Source organism: Eumetopias jubatus, unplaced genomic scaffold, assembly GCF_037043125.1.
Source record: "Eumetopias jubatus isolate StellerSeaLion01/CBP00866 unplaced genomic scaffold, mEumJub1_p1.0 scaffold_6, whole genome shotgun sequence".
Lineage (NCBI taxonomy): Eukaryota > Metazoa > Chordata > Mammalia > Carnivora > Otariidae > Eumetopias > Eumetopias jubatus.
Genome location: NW_028274812.1, coordinates 65912517 through 65919782, shown reverse-complemented (window position 1 = coordinate 65919782; position 7266 = coordinate 65912517). Strand labels below are relative to the sequence as shown.

At 34.1% G+C, this 7266-nt stretch overlaps 1 pseudogene; it reads right to left on the bottom strand.

The window, feature by feature from the left end:
• Positions 1-3958: 3958 nt before the first annotated feature.
• LOC114209959 (small ribosomal subunit protein eS4, X isoform-like) lies at positions 3959-4807 on the bottom strand (annotated as a pseudogene).
• Between the last annotated feature and the right edge of the window lie 2459 nt (positions 4808-7266).

Below are 7266 nucleotides of genomic sequence, written 5' to 3'. Positions count from 1 at the left end.
AATGTATATAGATACAAAGATCATGAACCTTCTTGCCTTGCTTCTGATTTTAACGATAATGCCTCCAGAAATACAACAGTAAGAGTATTTTCTATATTTTATTGTTAGTTACAAATAACTGGTTAAAGAAGTTTATTTTAGTAGTTTGCTGTGAGTTTTCTTTATAAATGGATGCTATGTTTTTTTCTGCATTTAGTGAAATTATCTTTCGTTTTCTCCTTTAAATCTGTTAATATGGTGACGAATATTAATAGATTATCTTATATTCAATATCTGAATTGAGGAGATAAACTTTCCAGAGGTCAGGAAATATGTCTTAGATTTTCCAAATGCAGGGAAATCAGAAGCTAGTTTTTCTTTGCCTGTACTACTTTGCATAGTTTTGCATCATGGACAGGTAAGCTGACCAACCATCCCAGTTTTCCTGGGGCTGTTTTTTAATTTAGTACCAAAAGTCCTCCATCCTGGGAAACTACTCTCTGGAACTCAAAAAGTCCCATTTTCACTGATACATGTGGAAGTTTGGGAGAAAAGTACAAAAGTTGTATAGCAACCAAAAATAGGTTCTGGAAGCAACATCAGTTTTAGTATTAAATGAGCACAGCAGGGATGGTTGCCTTCCATTGTCCCTGTTGCTAATTTTTCCTGACCACTAATGTTGGCAGTCATGATTCATAGTTCCTGATAATGAATCATCCAATGTTGCCATCACTTGATTGATGCAAGGTAATTGTGTAACTTAAATGTGTTGTATTTGTGAACATTAACAATTTGCCTTTTGCCTGTGGATTAATTATTGTCCTTGTATTAAGATACCACTAGTTTAGTTTTAAACATTGTGAATACTGTGACCAGCTTTTCCAAGGGTTTAGATAATGAAAATGAGAAAAAATATAATATTAACATCAGCATTACCTAGAACTCAATGGAAAAGAAGACTAAACAACTGTTTAATGTTAATGACAAATAAAAAAAGATTCAGGAGCTATGTAACCAAACAAATCATACTGTAAAATATGAAGAAAATAATTTGAGGGTGGGCATGGTGGGGAGAAAGCCCGTATGAAAACTGAATCCATAAGTCAAAACCAGCCAAGTACTTCTAAATCAATCACGGTATTTTTTTTATCTCCCAAAGACACTACTACTCAGTCAAAAATTATGGTTACTGAATTAGTTTGAACAGATCACATGCATAAACACACATGACCATATCTATCCCTTGATTGCTCAATGACAATGAGTAATGTTACATTTCCTGATACAGAAATTGCAACTAAAATGTGTTATGTTTAAAAAATAATAATAAAATGTCTAGTGTTTGTTCCTTATCAGGTAGAGCTGCTTTGGTCAGATCTTACTAATTATCATGGTTTTTTATAGTGTGTCAAGTGAATAGGTCAAATTACAGCAACAAAAACAAAAATAATGACAAAAAATGTTCCCCTTAGCTCCTACATACTTCAATTTCTGAAATGAAGATTCAAATAGTCTGCTTAATTTCTATGAAAATTTTAATGAAATCATAGAAACTACAAAAGCATAGATTGCTGATATCTCGTCTAAATGCAAACCAGGCCATGCTCATCTGTCTGCATATTCAGCAGAAAATGTAAACATAAAACTTGGCAAATTCCATTCATCTATAAACTTCTTGCTAAAGAAAATGAACAACTCTAATATGCAAAAATATCCTGCATATCTTGTATACTAAAAAGAGGTATAATTTGTTTACCTATGATATCGATGCTGTTATAATAAAAGTGTTTTGTCACTTTTCATTTCATCAAAAGTACATAACATAATGAAGTCTCTGACTTGTAGAAGTTCTTATAAGATGTATATCATTATTGCCTTCCATAGAAAAGATTTTATAAAAATCTGCTGTAAAATCATATTTTCAAAATGTGGGAAAGAAGAATGTCCTTCTCTTGTTTGGAAATACATTAATGATGAGTGTAGAGAAAACAGTTACAGCAAAATAAAAGTTCCTATGCTATTTCTCTGAAACTCTTTGGTGGTCTTTTGAAGAGGCCATAGGAAGTCTAAAAAAAACTTAACTAACTGCGACCTGAATTGCTAGCTGTGATGTGAAGGTTGTGAAAAAAACTTATCTTGGGAAAAATGAGCAATTTTTTAAATAGAAATAAGACTGCTTCAGAACCTGAGAATGCGATCAGAAAAGAACAGTGAGGTAAGCAGGACTTCTTCAATTTCTTTATTAAAACTGTAACTTAGTGGGATGTAATTTTAATTTCACAAATTCTAATTGCCTCTATGCTTTAAAATAATTTTTTTCCTGAAAAAGAGGTTAAAGTCTTATGACATTCAATGTGATTCAGTGTTTAAAAATGTTGGCTATTTTAGAGATGGATATTCTATATGATAAATTTATAGATGCAAAGGACTTGATGGCAAAACCTGCCTTACTTAAACAAGACTGTAGATACAAGGTATAGGGGCAATTTTGGAGAACCAGAAAGTAATTCCACCAAGTTTAAAAATTTGCTATTGCAGGGAAGTAAAATACTAGTATTCCATGCTCAAATGTTATTATTGAGAGGTTATTCAGCTTGATGTTATTAGAATGACACCAGAAATGAGTGTAATGGGGACTTGCTCAAAACAGAAATGGAAATTGAAATTAATCTTATGGTTGATTGTCTTCAGTTTTACCTCTAAATAAAAGAAAAGGATGATGTCCTAAAGGCAGTTCAGGGAAGAATTATCGGAAAAGGAAACAGAAGGGTAAAAACACCCTACTGTATCTTGAAATAGAAAGAAACAGGCCATCATTATTTCATATAGGTAAGATATGTTAATTAGTCCTATTGTATTTATAAATTTTAAACACAGCATATCTTATATAATTTAATAGCCAATAAAAGTAAAAAAGAAAATAACTTGCTGTGTCAGAATGCAGAAACAAAATTTCAAGTGAGCACCAACTGTTCATATTTTTTTAAAAGAATAACATGTATGTGTATAACTATTCTATAGTATTTACTCTTACTTATTATTGTTGTTGTCATTATTATTATTGTCTGGTGTGGCTGTGTTTTGAGTTTACTCTCTAAAATATTGACTATGCAGGGCTCCTGGGTTGCTCAGTTGGTTAAGTTTCTGCCCTGGGATGAAGCCTCCCCCAACCCTGGGCAGGCTCTCTGCTCAGTAGGGAGTCTGCTTCTCCCTCTCCCTCAGCCCCTTCCACCCCACTTGTGCTCTCTTTATCACTCTCTCTCTTTCAAATAAATAAATAAGTCTTTAAAAAATAAAAATAAAATAAAATACTGATGAGGCTAGGTGCAGTTTATATAATATGATCTTTGGTATTTGTTGTACTGTTTAATACATGCTTAATTTTTGCTTGAAGAGAATATAATCATTAATTGTAAGGGTTAAGAGTTTAATATACATATCAATGTATAGAGATTAATATTTGTTTTAAGTCATTTATATTCTTACTTTTATCCTGATTGATCTATTAGTTTCTAAAAAAAAGGGGGGGTTATTATTGTCCCCCACACTAACTGAACATATGTCTAGTTTTCCTCACAATACAGGCAGATTTGGAATTACTTATTTTGAGAATGTTTTAAGTTCATACCTGTTTTGAATTATAGCATCTTGTCAAATTATTCCTTTAATCATTGTGTAATGTCTTTATCTCTAATAATCATTCTGCCTTAAATTCAAACCTGATTAGTATCATTATATCAACTTAGGTCTCCTTAGTATTTGCCTATGTCACTTCATATCCTTTCACATGCATTCTTTCTGTCTTTGTTTTATGTGTGCTGCTTATGTACATCATATAACAGCTTTCTTTTTAAATACATTTTAAGAATTTCTGTCAACTAATGATATTGACTTGTATCTATTTATTGTGATTACTGATATATTTGGATTTCTTTCTTTTTTTTTATCGTGCTGTACCTTTGTTATTAGTACCTTTAATAAGTATATATAATGTCTTCCAATCACGTCACCTAGGGACCATTTTACCCGCTGCTCTGTTTGGCAGCCAGTCTCTTGTCTCTCTCTTCAGTGATGGTGAGGTAGATACCCTTCCCACGGGGAAGAGAAATCCACGGTTTGTTGCCTTTGCCAATAACAAAAATGTTGGAGAGTCGGGTGGCAAAGCTGTTGCCATTGGCATCTTTCACGTGAACCACATCAAACGAACCAGGATGTCTCTCTCTGTTGGTGATCACACCAATTCTTCCCAGGTTGGCACCCCAGTCACCATACACAGATTACCAGTATCAAACTTGATGAAATCAGTAATCTTTCCAGTCTCCAAATCGATCGGAATGGTATCATTCACCTTGATGAGGGGATCATGATGGCGGACGGTGCGAGCATCATGAGTCACCAGGTGAGGGATTCCTTTTGTCCCCACAGAGATCTTTCGCACTTTGCACAACTTATACTTGGCCTCCTCAGGTGTTATCCGATGAACAGCAAAGCGACCCTTGGTGTCATAAATCAGACGGAAATTCTCCCCAGTCTTGTCAATGCTGATGACATCCATAAAACCAGCAGGGTAGGTTGTATCAGTTCGGACCTTGCCATCAATCTTAATAAAACGCTGCATACGGATCTTCTTGACTTCATTTCCTGTTAGGGCATACCTAAGTCTGTTCCTTAGGAAAATGATGAGAGGGAGACATTCTCTCAACTTATGGGGACCAGTAGATGGGCGAGGAGCAAACACACGAGTCAGTTTATCCAGCATCCAATGCTTTGGAGCTGCTACAGACTTCAGATACTTCTTGGGACCACGAGCCATGGCTGCGCTGGGAACGAAAAGAGACCCGCCTCCTTCCGGTACCCGAGAAAAGAGGCTATTTGGATTTATTTCTGCTGTCATATTTTACACTTTCTATGTACCATGCTTTCCTTTTTCCTTCCTTTTTAAAAATTTAATAAATTGTATTTTTGAGCTGTTTTAGGTTCACAGCAAAATTGAATGCAAAGTATAAAGAGTTCCCATCTACCCCCAATTCCCACACATGCACAACCTTCCCCGCTATCAATATTCCCACAGTGGTACATTTGTTACAACTGATGGACCTACACTGACACATGATTATCACTCATAGTTTGCATTAGGTGACTTAGTCCCTTCAGGCTTCTATAATAGAATGTCATAAACTGAGTTGCTTATAAACAACAGAAATTCATTTCTCATACTTCTGTAGTTTGCAAAATCCAAGAAAAATTTCTGGAAAATTCAATGTCTGGTGAGAGCCAGGTTCCTGGTTCATAGATGGCTGTCTTCTTGCTGTGTTCTCATAGCGTGGGAGGGGTGAGGGATCTCTCTGGATCTTTCAATAAGGGAGCTAATTCCATTCACGAGGGTGCCACACTTACAATTTAATTATCCCCTACAGGCCCATCTCCAAAAATCATTATGTCAGGAAGTTCAACATATGAATTTTGAGGGAACATAAACCTTCAGCCTTTAGAATTAAGGTTCAATCTTGGTGTTGCACATTTTATGGATTTGGACACATGTATGGTGGTATGCATTCACCATTTTAGTATCATACAAAATAGTTTCACTGCCCTAAAAATCCTCTGTGCTTCTATTCATCTTTCCTTCTCCCCAACCACTGTCCACCGCTGGTATTTTTACTGCTTCCATGGTTTTGTCTTTTCCAAATTGTCAAATAGTTGGAATCATACAGTCTGTTGCTGTTTCAGATTGGCTTAGTAATATGCATTTAAGTCCCCCCTACACCATGTCCTTTCATGGCTTGATAGCCCAATTCTTTTTAGCAGTGAATAATATTCTATTGTCTGGAGGTTACAGTTTATTTATCTATTCACCTACTGAAAAACATCTTGGTTCCTTCCAAGTTATTTTCAATTATAAATAAACTTGCAATTTTTTGTGTGGGTATGTTTTCAGTTCATTTGGGTAAATACCAAAGAATATGATAGCTGGATTATATGGTTTTATATAAACTGACAAACTGCCTTCCGAACTGGCTGCACCATTTTGCATTCCCACCAGTAATGAATGAGAATTCCTATTCCTGTTGCTCCACATTCCCACCAGCCTTTGATATTTTTAGTGTTTTGGATTTTGGCTGTTTTAATAGGTGTGTAATGGTATCTTATTGCTGTCTTAATTTGCAATTCCCTAATGATATATGGTGTTGAACATCTTTTCACATGGGTATTTGCCATCTGTTTATATTCTTTGGTGAGATGTCTGTTAAGGTCTTTGGTTCATTTTTTAAAGTGGGTTTTTTTTATTGTTGAGTTTTAGAAAATCTTCATATATTTTGGATAACAATCTTTTATCAGATGTGTCTTTTACAAATATTTTCTCTTGGCATATGGCTTGTCTTCTCATTTTATTGAAAGATTATTTTACAGTACAGAAGTTTTTAATTTTTATGAGTCCAGATTATCAATTATTTCTTCCATAGATTATGCCTTTGGTGTTGAATCCAAACAATCATCACATAGCCAAGATCATTTATGTTTTCTTCTATGTTATATACTAGGAGTTTTGTAGCTTTACATTTTACAGTTAGGTTTATAATCCATTTTGAGTTAATTTTTGTAAAGAGAATAACTTTTTTATACGTGGATGTCCAATTGTTCCAGCACCATTTGTTAAAAAGACTATCTTTTCTCTGTTGCATTGTCTTTGTTCTTCTCAAAAATCAGTTATAATAATGGGGATCTATTTCTGGGCTCTCAGTTCAGTTCCATTGACCTATTTGTCTATTCTTTCACCAATACCACAGTGTCTATCACTACTTTATGGTAAATCTTGAAGTTGTATAGTATCAGTACTCTGACTTTGTTTTTCTTCAATATTGAGATGACTGTTCTGAGTTTTTGGTTTATCCATATATACTTTAGAATCAGTTTGTTGATAATCACAAAATAACTTGCCTTGGATTTTGATTAGGATTATGTTGAATCTATAGGTCAAATTGGGAAGAACTGACATTCTTATAATATTGAGTCTTCTGTCCATGAATATGGAATATCTCCTCATATATTTAGTTCTTTTTGATTTCATTTATCAGGGTTTTGTAGTTTCCCTCATATAGTAGATCTTGTACACATTTTGTTAGATTTATATCTAAGTATTTTGGTTTTTTTGAGTGCAAATGTAAATGGTATTGTGATACATAGTTATATATAATTTCAAATTCCATTGCTTTATTGCTAGTTTATAGGAAAACAATTTACTTTTTATATGTTAACCTTATATCCTGCAACCTTGCAATAATTGTT